Genomic DNA, 19,831 nt, shown 5'->3' with positions numbered 1-19,831 from the left:
ACTGCACTTAACTGCATGGTTTGATATGTGACCCCTTACAAAGCTTAATGATATTTATTCAGTTATTATTTTTGTAAGGTCTAACGTAACACTGACATAATTATAGGCCCTGTGAAGAATTTCAGCTTTTCCTGGCATAGGAAAACTTCTGGTACACCGAGGATATAATTAATCATATACGGATACCTGAGTAGAACCATCCATTTCCGTTAGTCAGCTGAATTATATGAAGAAGTGGTTGGTTTGCAACTCACTCTAAAATCCAACCTAAACAAAAATCTTACATAATTAAAATAAGTAATATTAACAACAGCTAAGTTAGGATCAGATATCAGTGTCGTAACCAGACCTGAAAAAAAACAACACCTTAGTAGAATTTCGTGAAAGACAGAATCTTACATTGGCTTAAGTGCAAGCTACAATTGTCAAATAAATGTCACTGTAAGCATATTGAATTGTGGCATATGTTCGGGTGTGGATTCAGGGGTTATTCATGTGGAACTTTAAAATTCTACACGTTAGACAAATGGTACATTTAAGACCGTTTTCAGATAACGAATTCTGAACAAATCCATACATTCTACTAGCCTGAATAATTGGAGTACATGTATGGCTTGGGTGCAATGGTACTGCCCTAGTAATTTCTGAAATTGAAAGGCAAAGGAAGTTTGAAATTATACAACACGAACGGGTGCATTTTGAGCAATTTCTGACAAAATATCTGAATACGTCAGGTTGAGATAAACACACTACTTACCTTCATAATAAGAGGTCAAGTAGAAATGGGGCATATCCAAAGAAACGGGAATATTCTTCATTCAGACAAAAGAACCTGAGAAAACACCATATTAGCTCCGGACGATTGTAAAAAACAGGTAGGTGAAAATTGTGGAATTCAACTAAACAAATGGTATATTTGTATGCAAGTTTAGACACAATATCATTAGGAAAATGTAATGTGATTTATGAGCAAAAGTACACACCTTAGAAAATATATGAGAAATGCTGGAGAACAAAAACATATGAGTGGCTATTTTGTGGAATGACCGTTGACTGATTGTCATCACATAACAAACAAAGCTGAATTAGTCTGCACACGAATTCAGTTTGAAAAATTAAGACCATGGATGTATCATTTTAATGGAAATATGTATGATTTGGATGTTTCTTAATGAGATACTGTAACAATGAGTTTTCAGTGCGCAGACAATCTAAAATACAATGAGGATCACGTTAATCAGACGAAAATAACAGGTAAATTCATAACAACTCGTGCGTATTGACTTCTTTCTTTCTCGTGTACCTGAGGTACCGTCACTCAAGACTACCTTTTACCGTGTGTCTGCAAAAGAATAATAGTACTAGACAGGAATGAAACAAAATGCTTATATATTTGTTCGCATGATATATTAAACAAGATTTAGCTTACCAAAAGGTTCCTTCTAGCGCACATTAAATATTCTTTTTAAGGGATCTTTAATAAAATAATTATGAACTATGTTTTTTGGTAGTTTACGTGCATTCTTATCTATTTATTTTAAGAATACTTAAAATTATTTCACACAAACATTTATTTAACTTAAAATAATATTAAACAAACACCTTTAGATGAGCGATCCTACCTCAATATTATTAGCGGACAATAAATACCATCACTCTGTCAAAATTTGGGGAACCAATTTCGACACCCGTCCTAGTGGCACAGATCAGAATTTGGTCGTATGTTTGCCTAACTTTAATTAGCAATACAATGGAAGAAATGTTCTGCCATATGCCAGTAATTGCATTGCATGAATGGATACTTGCAGCTCCAGAACGACTAAGCCAGGAGAAAAAGGGGTTTTATATAAGTCGGCACCAACAAACTGATGGATTTGAAAAAAGTGTGTATAAAAAGTTCACAACTTGACAATTACAAAACAATTAATAAAATATTTATAGCTCAGTAAATAGAAGAAATACAATTATACAGTTCTAGATAAAAACAAGGGAAGTAATTGAAATGTTGTTATCCGGTGACGGTACGTATCGTGCAATAGCATTCACAGTCAAGTGAAAAATCTCGAATAACTTCATTAGTAAAGTATGTTTTGATGGTTATACTTAAAATGTTAAAATATTAAAGTTGGTATGAAATAAAATCGTAAAAAGAACCTCTGGAAGCCGCAAAGAATGAAACCGAGAAGAATAATAGTAGACGATATTTTTAGGCGGGAGTCTATTTTTAGATGATGAATATTCATTTAGTTAATCTCGATTCTACAATATGACATGTAAGATTTAGGAGTTAGATAGTTTAAACTAAATATTTGTGTTTGTAGTTCTGTTTATTACGTAGTTGTATTTCACTAAAGATTGACTTAAAGATGCGTAAAAACACATTGGCAAAGAGGCTATTTGTAATGAATATGCATGAGTACAAAATGGCGGCGCCTACTGGAATTCGGATGCCTTTGATGATACCCTTGGATCCATTACCTGCTCAGCCAAGTGTGACATGTTCACCATAAGTCATGAGAAGGAACAATGACCATTCAATGATGCCTTTAAGTACGTACAGTACATACAATTGCTCGTGTTTCTTAGAAAAGTTATAATGTATGAGAAACGGATCTAGGGTTAAAAAACTAAATTTGCGAACCATACTTTATCACCGGCCAATGTAAATATAAACATAGCAACTGTGAGAAACAGCCTTAAAGACGGTTGCGGCAGTTTTGGGTTAAAATTTTTCCTATAATAGAATTTGTTCAGATTTTGTATATGCACAGTGTCATGTTAGAAACAGAATTATGAAAACAAATCGAAGGTCACCATACTTGTTTAGAAGTTATCTGCCCTTGAATATGCAAAGTTGAAGAAAAATTCAGACTTAAGGGCAGATAAATCTTAAACAAGCTCGGTGACCTATGCTTGATTTTGCATTTTTCTGTTTGTAACATGAGGCTGTGTTCAAATACAAAGTTTGAAGAAGTTCTATTGTTGGGAAATATTTGCCCCATCCCTCATACGAGAAACTGCAGCAAGCGTCTTTTAAACGCGGAGAAGTCACTTCCCTCACAATTAAAAGAACATTTTTCTGGAGTTAAACAGGTGTGTGGAAGAGGTTATCTTCACATAGCAAAGTGTACACTAAATAATATACGTCAGTAACGTCTTCAACTCCTCTCCCCCTCATTATACTTTCTAGAAAATAATATATCAAAATGTCACAAAATGACCCATAACATTTTTGGACAAACTAATTTTACATTTTCGGCAATTATCCATTATTTCAATTATCATTATATCCTGTCTATATATGCGTGTTCTTTTTTTGTTTATAATAAACAGTTTAACTCGTATTTATTACCAGACAGTTACCAAAATGTACGATTACATATTTGATTTATCGTAAATTTGCATCATGATCATAATATGCTTGGAACATGAACATTCACAAGCATGTGTTTATCACTCATAGATTAGCATTTGTGTTTTATCAACCTATAACAAAGACAAAGACAATATCAATATGAAGTCAAAGGTTAACATATCTTAATCAATTTAGTAATTATGTCATTACAATGTTAACATTTCATTATCTAATGTAGTCAGATATGAAAAAGTCACCTTATTTTACTTTTCATCCGTTGTATGTAACGAAACACTTTGCTTGCCAGTAACAGGAAAATGAGAGAGGCATAATTATTTTAATAAAATATGAACATGGTAAAACGTGTCACATAGAATACAAATGACCTTAAATATAACGACTTTAATAAAATGTGTACAATTTGTGCAAAATGAAATAAATAATTCTTATGTTATCTAGTGTGAAAATGCTTTTAGAATTTCTATAAACAAACTTGTGGGACTATTAACATTTACACGAGACTTTATTTGAATATTATTGCAATACACGCAAGTGTTTGGAAACACAATATATTATTTTGAAAAAAGCTTCAATATATATCTGTGTTACCGATTTACTGTCCAAAATTACAGTCCAACATATTTTAAATACGGACACTTGTCTCAGATGAGAGTATATGTACGGTCTTGTTTAAATCAAATTCTATAATGTCAACAAAAGGACAGTCAAGGAAAGGAGGTACTTTTATCGCTTATAATTACAAACAAAATTTGTAGAACTGATAAACAAGAGCTCGTAGAACACGAAATCCCCCGCTCCCCCACCCCTTCATGCATTCAATAATTGCACAAGGAACTAAAATCATTTGGTCACTGTGCACGAAAGTTCTACTGTTCTTGGTCAAAGTGACCTTGACCATTGACCTACTGACCTCAAAATCAACAGGGGTCATCTGCTGGTCATGATAAACCTCCCTATTAAATGTCGTGATCATAGGCCAAAGCATTCTCAAGTTATCTTCTAGATATTTTAACTGTTCCAGGTCACTGTGACCTTGACATTTGACCTACTAATCACAAAATCAGTAGGGGTCAGCTGCTGGTCATGAACAACTTCCCGATTAAGTTTTGTGATCCTAGGCCTAAACGTTCTCAAGTTATCGTCTGGAAACTGTTTTACTGTTCTTGATCACTGTGTCCTTGACCTTTGGCCTACTGACATCAAAATAAATACGGGTAACCTGCCTGTCATGACCAACCTCCCTATCAAATTCCACGATCCTAGGTCCAAGCATTCTTGAGTTATCATCCGGAAACCGTTAAACTGTTCCTGGTCACTGTAACCTTGACCTTTGACCTACTTATCTCAAAATCAATAGGGGTCAGCTGTTGGTTATGACCAACCACCCTAGCAACTTTCATGATTTTTGGCCAAAGTGTTCTGAAGTTATTTTCCGGAAAATGTTAAACTGTTCCTGGTCACTGTGTCCTTGACCTTTGATCCACTGACCTCAAAATGAATAAGACTTATCTGCTAGTCATGTCCAATCTCCCTATTAACTTTTATGAACCTAGGCCCAAGCGTTCTTGAGTTATCATCCGGAAACCTTTTAACTGTTCTGGGTCACCTTATCAACCTTCATCATCCTAGGCCCAAGGGTTCTTGGGTTGTCATCCGGAAACTGATTGGTCTACATCCCAACCGACCGACCGACAGACATACGGACATCTGCAAAACAATATACTCCTCTTTCTTTGAAGGGGGCATAGTAATGTAATGCTTACCTTCAGCTGCATAAAGGGATTTTTGTAATCCTTGATACAGAAATAACTACATTTAAAGGATAAATAGACAGAACTGAAATGTAAACAATGTGTCCATTTTTATCACGAGCTGCAAACTCAAATGCTGGCAGAAGACACTATATTGTATTGAAACAGCGTATATGCGTTAGTTTAATGCAGTATAAATTATTTTGAATTATATGTATTAATTAATTGTATTGCAAATAAGATAAATGAATATCACGTAAATGTTTAATGTTGACAAACACGAATTCTTGCGTCATCAGAATAATACTAGAGTTGCACAGAAGTTTGTTTGTACTTTTGATAGTGTTATAGACCTAATGCATGAATGGATTCGGATGCGTAGAAACCAATAAAAAAGAAAAATGGCTAATACTATAAAGTGCGTTAAACAAATTAATAATACCACACACACCTTGAAATTGATATCGCGTTCTTTGCGATTGCCTAAATACATGCACTTAGTCAAACATAATCTAATTTAGTTAAGTGTGGTCACCTCTACCTATATACATATACCATGACAGAGCGAGATACCTATTAACAAATACAGTCGAACTCTGATCACATTTAAACATTAAGAGAACTTGGCGTTTAAATTTGAAAAACGGAAATGCTCCGACATTTTTGTTCTTGTTCTGAATTGCAATAAACTTCAGTTAAAATTCAAGCCTTATTACGTAAGGTGATTTCTGTAGATAGGAATTGTAATGGGATAGGAACCTATAAATCTCTTCCAAAGAAGCATTATTTTGTGGAATGGCCATAAATGAAATGACCAAATGAGATCGCTGCCTATTAAGAACATTCATCTTTAATTTAATTAATAAGGTGGGAATATGTAGGACATTACACATTATATCTACGTATTTATCACTTTAGGCAATATATTGACACAGAGAATCTTTTATACCGCACTGAAGCCCGACATGCAGCAATGAAAAAGCTATATTGCTGTTTATTGCTGATGTTTTTATTAAGACATTGCCATTCATTAAATGTCACGTTATTCGCTCTAATAAATGATTTGAAGATTTTAAAAAAACCTCTCCCTATATTAATCTATATTAATGTCAATGTTTTGAAAGTAAACCCTTTACAATTTAAGAACCCAAACACATCTGATGCCAATTGAGACCCTATAATTGATAGATATGACAGACCGTATGCTTTAAATATCTACTGAGTAATTTGTTACAATATTAAACTGATGTATGGTAATAGGATGGACTAATAATTGCAATCTGACATAACGGATTTTACAAGTGCCTGCTATTTTTTTATAAAACTAAATTCTAATAACGGCGTGAAGCGTTGTACGCTATTATATAAAGTACACTGTAACATACATATATTTGATAGAATATGAGCCTTAAGCGCTCATCCGAGTCGGAAAAGAATAGAAAAATAAAAGAGCCTGGAAAAGGAAAATATGAACTACCTCATCTGTGTACTATGAACAAGATGAATTTTTCCATAGGTCAAAGAAATAAAATCTGAAAAGTAGGTCCATCGGAAGCACCGATAACAAAGCAAACAGTGAAAATTGCAGACTCGGTTTGATTGAGTATGTTCATGAGCAGTAATGGAAAATGCAACACTGCCCACACCCCTAGCACCGGCTTAAGCAGTATTCTATCTTCAAATCTAAATGAGCTGGAATCAATGATCCCGAAGGACCAGAAAATATAACAACACTGAGATGAAGTCGGGACGACTTTTTACGGCCGCCACACAGCACTTAACACCCGCTGTTGTGAAGTAAATAAAGTCTGAAAAGTAGATCCCTCGGAAGCACCGAGAACAAGGCAAAAGTCTTACTCTGGAACTGGTGGAATATTATATTATATTCACATATGTTTTTTTTTGTCTTTTTTCTTTTCTAACTCACCTACTATTCGCCACAACTAGTGATATTAAGTCCTACCATGGTGCTTACAAACACATTTGCTCTTTAATTTGCTTCCAAATGGAATTTATCTAGATCACAATGTGGGTACTTAACTGAAATCTGTTTGAATATATATTTTACTATTTTATATTTCAAAAATAGAAAAGAAATCATTACACAGCACCATTTTACAAAAGTATCAACATACTTTTAAAACAAAGACAAAGCAGTTAGCTTTTCTGCATCATGATCACCATCATAACTACAGCATGATTTCATCAAACTTTTAACGTTATATCCTATTTTATATTGAAATGATGTATTTTAGACTCTGTTCTTGATTTTAGATATATAAGTAAAGGATACGAAATGTCGTTCAATATTTAGCAAATTACTACTGAACACATAAGTGTTTTGCTCACATAAATTTACAACACACTGGAAAGAGAGATATTTCATTCATTTTCAAATGAATTAAATCACCCATCCCACAACCTAACAAGGCTTGCTTACAGATTATAGGAATGCGTCGTTGCTATACAAATGTCAAACATAGGATTATAAATTAATTACAAATCAAGCTGTAGTATAACAAAACAGAAACACAACGGATATATCGATATATGAGCCGTGCCATGGGAAAACCAACATAGTGGGTGTGCGACCAGCATGGATCCAGACCAGCCTGCGCATCCGCACAGTCTGGTCAGGCTCCATGCTGTTCGCTTTTAAAGCCTATTGGAATTGGAGAAACTGTTAGCGAACAGCATGGATCCTGACCAGACTGCGCGGATGCGCAGGCTGGTCTGGATCCATGCTGGTCGCACACCAACTATGTTGGTTTTCCCATGGCACGGCTCATATCATACTTATATACATCTAATGTCTTGGTTTAGCTAAGCTTTCTCACTTTCGCTTTCAATATGGTCTGAGATGAGGATGACTAAACGCTGTAAAACATTCTCCACAGTATGAGCTAGATCTTGATTATGTACTTTTGAAGGTTATCAAATCTTCAGAACAAATTACGCTACAGCAGTTTGCAAATGTAATGTCTTTATACACAGATAAAAAGCAGACACAGAACCCTCACTTTGATAAGATTACGAATTTAACTAAAAGCTTCAACCAATCGAAAATGTGTTGAAATAAATCTTTACAATGAAGTGCCATACAAACTGATATTTGCCGAGCACACAGACAGTTCGGAACAAAAGTCATTGCGTAGCACAGATCCAATTATTGGATTGCTCTCTGACGCTTTGACAAAGCAAAAGTTGATTGATACTTGATTTGTCGTGTTTGGTTCTGTAGCACGCGTAATAAAGCTGATTTCAGAATAAAAAATAAATGATAACATTAATAGACTGTATACGAAGATCATTTAGAAGTACAGAACAAAACTAAGCAAAATAATAGGAAACTCGGTTTGATTAAGTCTGTTAATGAGAGGTAATGACACGTGCATATCCGCCATGCATCCTACACTATAATGATATGCATACATGTACTTCATTGAAAAAATTGTAAATTTTAATATGTTCAAATCTTTCCTAATTTTGACAGAATATCCGTACATCTGGCTGTGTAATAAACAATTTTAGGTTTGGGATAATGATGTCATTATAATAAAATATAGGATAGATACAATGCGTGTAGTAGAAAAATAATTGCTATCAAAAGATCAGAAAATAATCTACATTTCAATATACCTTCAAATCATGTCAAAGTCCTATGTTGTGCAAAATATACAGTGAAGTTGCGCGCCGACATGTTTTGACATATGATAATATTTCACCATTTCATTATTTGTGAGTTATTTACTTATGAATGTTGTCTACACACAACTTGCATTATGTAGGTTTGGCACAACATGGAAAGGCAACTGAAATAATCAATTAAATTCGAATCTTTATGAGGAGAAATATAACATGTATGTGATAGATTGATTGTAGTGTTGCATACTTTTTTTTATTTCAGCTTTTTTGTATGAATATAGTACATACAGAAATACTAACCGAGTTTACAATTCATTACTATGTCAGAATAATTGCAAAGACGTATTCTTACAGGCCCGTAGCAACACTGAGGCACACCGAGGCTGCAGCCTCGGATAAAATTTCCAAAGCAGATAAAAATTTTAAAAGTCCCTTAATAGTAGATCTTAATTCTGTATAAAATGTTGACTTCTGATGGGTCAGTATATTTCTAAATTCATATTAGATACCTCTTATATTCTACTACATGAAAATGTCACGGTATAGGACTTGAATATTAAAACGGGGAGAAAATGTGTAGGCGGCCGGGTAGCTCAGTCGGTAGAGCATCGGAACGGTATTCCGAAGCCCCGGGTTCGAGTCCCGGTCTGGCTGCACATTTTTCTTACCCGGTGACATTTGGCGCCCAACGCATTACACTGGTTAGTCTCCGACGCCTGTAATTGCTTATATATAAAGTACCCGCTGAAATTCGAGGACGAATTTCAAAATGGTGGGGAAATATGTCACGGTATAGGACTTGAATATTAAAACGGGGAGAAAATGTGTAGGCGGCCGGGTAGCTCAGTCGGTAGAGCATCGGAACGGTCTGGCTGCACATTTTTCTCACCCTGTGACAAAAACAAAATGAGCGCGAAAAAAGATGTAACAAGTGTCCCATTTAAAAGTGCTTCAAAAAACACACTCCCCACACTTTCAGAATCTATATGGTTATCAAAAGTAGAGTCAGCACACTTTCAATTCACTGTGAGCATATATATCATGCGCTAACTTGTTAAGTGTCGTCAGGTCAACTAGCTGCTGATGCTTCCAGTTATTTTCGGACAATTTTAAACATCAAGTTCATAGTGGTGGTATGTAACAAAACATGGCCCCTTTCAGTTAATTTGCAAGCGAAATATTGTGATATATTACATGTGCTAAATGAAGCCAATAACCTAATTTGCATTTTGAAAATTTTCGATCCTATATCGTGTGAAAAGATATTTGATAGATCTGTGAAAGCAGCTTTACAAATAGATATATTGCAACAAATGCCACAAAATGTCTGTAGATAACGGTTCAGAGCAAACGCTAGCAAAAATACAACAATGACTTTAAGGTGAATCATTTCTCTCCTTTCTAGACCAGTGATACAGCATCTTGCGTTTCCTTTTCCAAAACAACTGGAAGATGCATCACATGCTCCTACTAAGAAATAATGACTATCAAACGGAACATGTTGAAAACAAATTCAACAGTGTTTTTCCCATTAGTTACCAATGGAAAGTCAATTTGAGACAGAAACACATATGTGATAATATTTAAGTTCCATGTCTTCCAAAGAAGGATTTGAGCTATGCGACAAACATTAACGTAATATTCCAGCTAATTCTGTGTTTGCATGTTGGATCCTGCTTTTATGATGAAGCTTCAGAGCTTTTAGACGACTTAAAACTTAGACAAGAATGACAGACAATCGGCCCTAATGTTTTTAACAACAATACGCCAATTGGAAAGTTCTTGGACTCTCCCGGACAAAAAAGGATTTTTTCTAGGTTTGATTCTTGAATATTTTTAAAAAAATGTAAGTTATAATACTTTATAAATCACACTGCTGCTAACATTTAGTGTCTTTAAGATAACCTTTAAATAACTAGAAAACACAGGAAATCGCATATATACCATATAAATCACAATTATTTTCCAGGGGAGCATGCCTCCACGACCCCCCCCCCCCCCCCCGGCCGCCCCCCCCCCCCCCCCCCCCCACCACACACACACAGTATACTGCCTCGGTTGAAATTGGTGTCTGGGTATGATACTGTCTTCGCTTAATATCTGGTTCTTTAGTTTAACAATTAGTTTTCATCTGGACAAAACAAATCAAAGGCCTGAATGGCCTGAGTCGGCTAATGATTGATGTACTGACAGTATAGTCTACCAGTTTCAGTTTGTTTTTTAGTTTTTTTCTTAAAATTTCATAACACAGCTCGATATTTACCCAAAATATTATATCCGGATACGATTACACTTGTCTCCAGTTTGAACAATATATTTTACAAATTGTGATGATACGAAGACATTTAGCAGCAATTGGCAGTATCTGACATTGAAGTTTACGGTTAAATTACCTCTTATTTAAATCTTTTCATAAAAAAGTTGTTTCATTTCGCCAAACATAGACGATCTACTTTCGATTTCAAAAACTACAAGAAAATACAATTTAATGTTTCGCCGATTTGTTTATTTCTCGAAAAATAAGAATTAAAATCATTTTTAATATCTGTAGTAACTAAACAAACCAGTAAGAGCTTCTTCGTCCGATAATTTATCCGTTTACTGACTGCAAAATTCATGTGTGTGTGTAGAAACCCACGCAAAGTTTATAGAAATCATACGATGCGTGTATACGTTCAATGTGGGAGAATTAAGGCTGATCGGGATCGGCTATGTTACCTAACGCATCCAGATGATTCAGATTTTGTTTTTAAAAAAGCATTGTGTGCATTTCTGTAATTTTATATACGTTTAGAAATTATTAGACATGCGTATTTGCATTATTTCTATACGTAATTTACGCTAATACGCATCTTATCTGGAGCCCTGTGGAACTATTTTTTGTCTTTCGCTGGATGTTACGCAAGCTTTGTAAGCCTGCGCAATTCATAAAATGCACATTTATGCTTAATGAGTTACATTCGAGTATTGCACAATTACAAGTCATAAATATGACAGATTACATCGTATATTGGTCATAGCAAAGGGAATTCACGCAACTTAATTTCATTCTTGCAGTGAACTGTTTGAAGTTTGAGAAATCTAATGGAACTACATCGCTTCACTGTGTTATTTGGTCCATTTAGACTTAGAGAATCGCTGGATAGCAAGGACTCGTCAAAACGATTACATCGTTTAGCCGACTCAAAAATATTATCGTGCTTATAAACAGGAGCAGAAACACCAAATCGTAGCCGTTTGTTTTGTTTAATACTTTACTTGAACAGACTTTTTCTTTGTTTTAATGCTATGAGGGAAAAACGTCTGGAAGTCAAAACAATACATAAACTGTACATGGAAACGGTAGTGGCAAATTCTCTGTTATCACAAACGATTCAAATCAACAACATTCCGTACATAAATTTGCTACATAATAAAGGATTTGTCATTATATCAACTAAGCAATTAGAGTCTTACCCAATTCTTTAGTATATATAGAAATTCGTTTTAGACTAGAATACAATCTTATCATGATACACTAAAGCAAATAACATTTACACTGTATCAGATCCAAAACCGTAATTGCCTAACATTCACTATTACTCCACTTTTTTTATTTTAAAAGTGTATGTTTGCAAAATAAATGACAAAAAAGTTAAAGCAAGATACCTTGAAATAATGCAAAGTGTAGAACTAATAACTCGGTACGAAGTATTAAACCATTAACATATTTCGTCTGCATTTAATGTGGAAAACAAACAAAATCGAGACCATGCGCATTCTCTTTTTTAAGCATTTCTAACACGATTAATAAGTCATCGTAAAAAGAACATTGTTATCGACTCGTAATCATTTATAAGTGTTTAATAGTAGTGTTCTTCCAATTTCAGATTTCCTAAGCCGAAAGACAAGATAACTGAGTATAACTGAGTATGACAAAAATGTTCACAATGTATTCAGTTCTTAATACCATCTAAAATGGCACAACATCTTGAAAGCATCGTTTAACTGAATTCTTCATCCACTGTGTATAAAACCATATCTTGCTTGTTAGTAAAGGAGAGAAGCAAAAGAAACTTAAACTGATTTGACCTAAGCTATTATCCCAATAGAGAAGCCTCTTGTCTTAAGCAGCCAGTCAGCTCACTTCCTAAATAGTTATTTTGCTCTAATATTAAGTTAAAAACTTGTCTTGAGCAATCACCGCTAGTCTGGCTACCGACTAAATAATATTTAATTTTATTTAAGAAAAAACTAATTCCGTAAAAAATTCCGACTTCATCAGTCTTGGCTCTGATTATCTATGTTTTGAGAAGATAAGGGACATAAATATACAAAATTTGAATAGCCTCAGGAGTTATCTCCTTTGAACAAAACATACGGTCTGAACACAGACTAAATCACCACGTCTTAAGCAGCTAGATAACGTCGATTATTTGTCTGACTGTTCAGTACAGGTTTCCATTTATGAATAGCTACTGTATTCGTACAGTACAATGTTCCAATACAGACTATAAATCATCACAAATATAACATCAAAATCATTTAAGTAAAGGGAACAAACCTATTTCACACCGGCATAATTCGTTGGTGACTTTTCCAATGTTTTTCTGTTGTGGAGGAATGCAGCAAATGCCAATCCTGCATTGTTTAAGACTGGGTAAAACCAGAGACCACTAAAAGGAGTATTTTATCATGGTATTTATTTTAAAATGTTAAATTGTTGTCCGAGTCAGTGTCTTTATGCACTTTAGTCTAAGATGGCTAAAATGACTTCAGTTTTTCAAAGGGCGTTCCTAGTTAAAAATTGCAATAATCGAGTATGTTCAATAGTATATATACATACCATAAAGGAACTTGCGGTATATATAAGTTAATATAATTTTAAATCAGGAACGAAAACTCTAACCATTATATACTATGTAGAGACCGTACCATAGCTCTTCGCATACTTTGATTTTTCAAACTAAAGTGATTTTTACAAGTGCACCGGTTACGATAAAAATGTAAACAACGGACTATGTCTATGAAATTTTGAAATGAATGAATGACAGTCGATCTCAGTCATAATACTGATGCTAATGACTCCATGTGTTGCAGAAAGGTATTTAGTTTGTAACTGTAATTTCCCATCAATTGAAATCCTCTCAAAACTGGTAAAATAATTACTTATATATGGACAAATCTCATCGTCTTTGCCGTTCGGCAGCTGCAAAAAGGGCAAATATAAAAGATTCAGTGTAAGTAATATTTCACTGGTACTGCCATTTAGTAAGTTCATACTCTGAACAACACGTCAGAGAAATTTGGGCAGATTTGACCAATCATGACGTTGGCAGCATTAGATTATATTTTTTCTTTACACAAAAATTGCCGTTAGGTAACAAAGCGAATACGCCGATAATCCGGAGTTCACCGATTATTGTTCCAGTTCACGCAATGTAATCCAGCAATTAAACTGCATAGCTATTAGCTACTGCTGTTATAGGGAAGTGGTAGAGTGTCTGCCTTAGGGGTAAGAGGTCCTGGGTTCAAGTCCCAGTTAGAGCTTAACTCTATTTAGATTCTGCTAAAGCATAGTTTTGCTGTTAATAGACTGTTCCAGATGTTCTAAATTTTTAGCATACAGTATCATGGATCAGTATTTAGCAATCCAGATCAAAGCTGAATGTTAAATCAAATGCACCCAATTAGAAAATATTGACTATATTATGTCCCTTTGATGTTTATGCTCTCCATGTTCAAGAAGAGTTACATTTCCTTGATCACAAAATTTTCGTTATCATGAAAATATTAAATGCTCATAACTCCGCACTTCTGGTTAAAATATTGTCTATATTTCTGTTTTTGAGAAATATATGGACATTTCTCTTCATTTCAAAGCTTTTTAACTTCAAACCTATGATTTGAAAAACTTAGGTACTATCTCTATACTATGGTCACATGTTTTAAACCATACCCTGATAAATATCTATAATGAACTTGTCCATCTTTGAATTTGGACAGCACCATTAACTGGTAAAAAGGGGTTCTTACCAAAAAGATACTGACTGAATAGCCAACAGTGCATATCATGAACAGACTTCATGGATGTGCAGGCTGATCATGATCTACACTGGTCGCAAAGGCAGAATCAATCGTGTCCAGCATGTAAGGGTTAATTGACGGTAAATGCACATGCATTTATTCTATTGTAAGACAGCAATATGACGAAAACTGTGGTACTCCTCCTAATTAAATTTAAAGAACTAAAAATGTAATGTAATGCTTACTTACATTTTCATATATGCATTCTTAAATTCCTTGGTATAGAAACGCAGTAAATGAAATATTAAGACAAACCGTGGAATATATGCGACCTTTATTTTATATAGACAAATACAATGCAAATAAAAGTCATTTCAATCAATATCTACAACCTGCGGGTGAAATGTTAAAACATATTATATTAGATATCTGTTTGTGTTTTCTCTTATCAAAGCAATGTAAATCATACTTAAATGGACACGATTTTGCACTTGTGTTAACTTATTGTTTTGGTGATACGGAGACGAAGCAATAAAGAGTTGATATCTAAATAAATATCATCTTTAAGTTAATGTTAAACTGAAGAATAATGTATTAAAACCAATCATAATTGGTATATGAAGAGGGGTTTATGAATCACTATGACCAAAAATTAAATGTGCTCAGTGCTCCTTATCTTTTGTCATTAAAACAAAAACACACACACGATCGTATTGGTGAGACGTTTGATAGTAAAATAAATATCACATCAATTTTAAATGAAATTAAGACTTGAAAGTAATTCCTTTTTAGTAGAGACGGGTTGATATGTTAAAATGTAGAACACTATCACATCCATGTTCAATTGAAAACAATTCAGTCATACTAATATACATATATCGTACCGATGTGCAGGTTAATGACGTTGTCAGATAATCCTAAATAAACGGTAGTGAGTGAGTGATTTGAGTTTTACGGCGAATCGACACGAAATGGTCAAATATCGCCGAGAAGAAGTTATATTGAAATCGCCAATTGTAAAGCATACCTAAAATCATTTATGTAAAAATGTAAAGCATATCTGAAATTATTTATGTAAAAATGTAAAGCATAACGTAAAATCATTTATGTAAAAATGCATATACGTATATGTTAAAATATCAGCCGCAAACATAATATTATTGCAAAGGATGTGAATAAAAATATGAAATGCTCAGATTTTTTGATAAATTCCTATCTGCTTTGAAAACGATAAAATATTTCCGATTGAAACTTTTTCAAATAACTCTCTCAAAGACTGAACGTCATAGTATGCACTGCGCTGTGGAGCAAAGTCCACGCAGTCGATTAAAACGGTAGAGGACGAAGTTCCTGACACAACGGCTGTCGTTAATGAACTGCGACGTCCGAATAATGCACTAGGATTCACTACATTTTATGTATTTAAACATTTATTCTCTGGGCTGCAATGTTTTAAACTGTAATTTGTATATATTTATTCAAGTCTGTCTATTAAGATTATTACCATAGGGTCATAACATGTCAGTCTTATCTGGAAACGTATTAATTTTCTTTACAGCAAAAGTGTCAAGATCAAGAAAATATTGCCTCAGTGAGAGTACTTATTTCGCACTTTGATTAAAAGATCGAGAATATCATGGACATGGCATATTTACGACTACATCAGCGTTGTGTTGATCACAATACGAACGGGATTATTTTATTATCGTATATAGAGCCATTACTGTAGAAACGAAAAAATCTAGAGTGTTTAATGTGATGTTTTGCTTCATAAGACACTCCGCTTTGAGATAGCAAGTTATATCATTTTGCCTTTGATTTTGCGTGACCATGATCAGCATGTACATTGTACAAAATGTAAATCTAATCACAAAAGCAGAAGACTATAAATAATAACAATAATAATACCTATGTTCGTGATTCTGATCAATGTAAGGTTTTCATAAGTTCCCATTGCTTATTTCGAACGAAATGCTTTATCTTGTTCTTTTAAACATATTGTGGAATAAATTTGTCGTTATGATAATAAAACAGAATCATATTATCACCAATACTTTGAAAACACACCAAACGCTCTAGCTGAAGCTAAAACCTAGTACAAAGCTACTGCCATACGTTTCCATTTAAACATTTTAGCAACACATTTCCTCCTATAGCAAGGATCCGAGAAATAAGTCATTCAATCTTGCCAGATAGACAGCAGAAGAAACTATCAATCATGTAAAATATGTCATGTTTGCAATTCATATCTTAACAACATATTGTTTATATATGAAAGAACAATTAAAATTTCAGAATGTTATATGCAAATAAGTTTTTTTTCTTTTGTTTTGTTGGTAATTTTAGCAATAAACAAAGTCTTTAGTTTTAATCCACTGTATGATTTCTAACTGAGCCATTGTCTATTTATGGAAAAAAAGGATACTTCTTATAACATTTTAAGTAGAGATCCAAATGCTACTCTGTAATTTAAGTATAACTTAAAGTTGTGGAATAAAATGTATTTAAAATGAACTTTTGTGATTCTTTTTTCAAGAGACAATACAGCATTTGTTTTCTTATAGAAGTCCGTCAATGATGCAACAGTTTTGTACTATAAAATAAGGTTCCATTTTGTTTTGTATCACATTGAAGTCAATATTTTCGCAGTATTCGCATGTTTTACTTCCTAAGGGATATTTTTTAATCATTATTCAGCCTGTCATGTGACAGATGTAAAGTGTTCGGCAAACCGATCATACCCGCTTCGCCATCGTTTGCTACCGAACTTCTGGTGGATTATATATTCTTCAGCGTTTTCATCTACCCGTGTTTTTTATGACACGATAGGCAGACTAAATTTCATAGTGTTGGAAATAGGGCTTATGTATCCAGCAAAGCCACTGCAGCTGGGTATTATTAGGTTATTTAACATTGTTCTTTACAATACGGGGATATATTTGGACGAGTGCCCAGCTGAAAAAAAAAAACATATTGGACGAGCCGCTATATGTTTTATTAACCAGGTTTTCATAGAAAACCAGTTATTAGATTGGGGTTACGTCGTCAGGCGGGCGGGCGTCAAACTTTGTTTCCGCACAAAAACTTTAGTTTGGAACAAGCTATAGACACCAAACTTGGCCTGTAGATAGATAGAGACGAAGCTTGGGATTGCATTTGGGGTCATTTGGGTAAAGGTCAAGGTCGCTGTTGCTAAAAATAAAAAAAAAATGTTTCGGCATAATAACTTGAGTTTTCGTTGATGTATTGAAATTAAACTTGGCCTATAGGTAGCTTATAGAACAACCAAGGTTGGGATTTTATATGGGGTCATTGGGGTCAAGTTCAAGGTCAGGATAACTTATTTAATCTTCACACTTACAAAATTCCACGGTGGCGCAGTGGTCTAGATCGTTGGGCCAAAAGCTACTTTTAGTCAATGGGACGGGAGGGCGTAGGTTCAAATCCTAATGAGATCCAAAAAAACTTTTTTTTTCTTTTTTTCTTTTTTTTTTTTTTGGTCAAGGTCAAAGTCACAGTTACTAAAAATTTCTCTAAAAATAGTTTTTTCTCTCAGTGTCATCATCAAAAAGGTGGTTTCTGCTTGTTTATAATTTTAGTTTGGACTTAGTTACTGCCACCAAACTTTGTGTACAGCAAGTTTATCTGAAAAAATTAGCTTTGAATGATATTTGGGGTCACTGTTACTAAAAACAGAATAATGGTTTCCACTCAATATCTTTAGTTTGGGTACACTTATTGTCAGTATACTTGGTGTGTAGATAGCTTTTATCAAACACAAAAGTTTGGGAATGTATTTGAGGTCGCTCGGATCAGAGTCAAGGTCTATGTAGCTAAAAATAGAAAAATGGGGTCATATTTGCAATAAAAAATAGATTTCTGTGCTTTGGAATGGAATCTCACTGAGATCCAAATTTTTATTTTTATTTTTTTCTTTGACAGAGATGTCAATTTAATGCCATTGGGTAACTAAAAATAGAAAAATATGGTCAAAGTCTAATACAATATGACCATTTATTTTAAAGAACCTGTTGGCATGATGCAATTGAAAACCTGGTTTTCGTGGGGTTTCCACGTTTCTTGTATTAGTTAAAAGTAAAACAGATATTCACTGAATATTGTATTTCTACCTTTTCTGATTTCAAGACGCATAATCAAACTCTGTACATAGAGCGCCTACTTCACCCGACTTACATTCGGAACATTTTTATCGTATGTTTTACATGGGACTGTTGAACCTTCCAAATACGGAAAAAATACAGATTTTTTGTACGCACTTGCGTCCAATAGGGTAATATATTGCACATTCACGGGTTGCAAATAAACGTTCAGGATTTGATAAATAAAACAGAATACAGGATAATATGCAATAGCGCCTGTCTTTACCATTTACTAAACAACAATCACCTTCTACTTGGAATGAAGAGCATTATAAGTTGAAAGGTACTTTAAATCGGCAGATAAATGAGCATACAGTGCGGTATGTAAACACAGTGTCTAGTGCAAAGTGCTACCCGCTAGCCTATGTACACAATGAGAACCATATTTCAATCGCGCATATTTCTCCTAAAACATGCAGTTTATCAAATCGGTATTATGCGTAATGAATAGTTGAGAATTTATGTTCCATTATGCTCAAGTGAAATTTCTTCAATATTTCTTATCGTGTTTTTAATGCTTTTTGTAAAATTTGAAGTCCGGTAATCAACTTTAGGTACAGATTAAATGACCTTGTGCACATGTAGGTGAAACAAAAATAAAGGAAGAGAAAAAGAAGAATGGAGTTTTCACAATCCAAAGTGAAAACTCAAAATGATAAATGAAAAGGGTTTAGAAATTATCCTGAATGTGAAATCATATAATGGTACACTTTTATTTTTCATTTTATCTACAGATATCACACAAACATATTTTCGTGCACACAGCTGCAACATAACGTTTTAAGTCTGCTCTTGTGATAGTTAAAACAAGCTATATGAAGATGCTTTCATAATTGGTAAAATAGAATGCATCAAAGCAAAATAACAGCATACTTGATTGATTAAGTCTTTTT

The 19,831-nt window shown here is 34.0% G+C and overlaps 1 protein-coding gene and 1 non-coding gene across 2 annotated transcripts in view; one reads left to right on the top strand and one right to left on the bottom strand.

Moving 5' to 3' along the window:
- LOC123530781 (calcitonin gene-related peptide type 1 receptor-like) overlaps nucleotides 1-19,831 on the bottom strand; it is a 265,533-nt gene that overhangs the window by 190,091 nt on the left and 55,611 nt on the right. The window lies entirely within an intron of this gene.
- On the top strand, nucleotides 9,355-9,426 carry Trnat-ggu (transfer RNA threonine (anticodon GGU)). Its single transcript has one exon. It is a non-coding gene; the product is annotated as a tRNA-Thr (tRNA).

The sequence above is a fragment of the Mercenaria mercenaria genome, chromosome 11 (assembly GCF_021730395.1).
Source record: "Mercenaria mercenaria strain notata chromosome 11, MADL_Memer_1, whole genome shotgun sequence".
In the NCBI taxonomy this organism is placed as follows: Eukaryota; Metazoa; Mollusca; class Bivalvia; order Venerida; family Veneridae; genus Mercenaria; species Mercenaria mercenaria.
The sequence above is the reverse complement of the archived record's forward strand: the minus strand, read 5'-3'. Positions and strand labels throughout refer to the sequence as shown.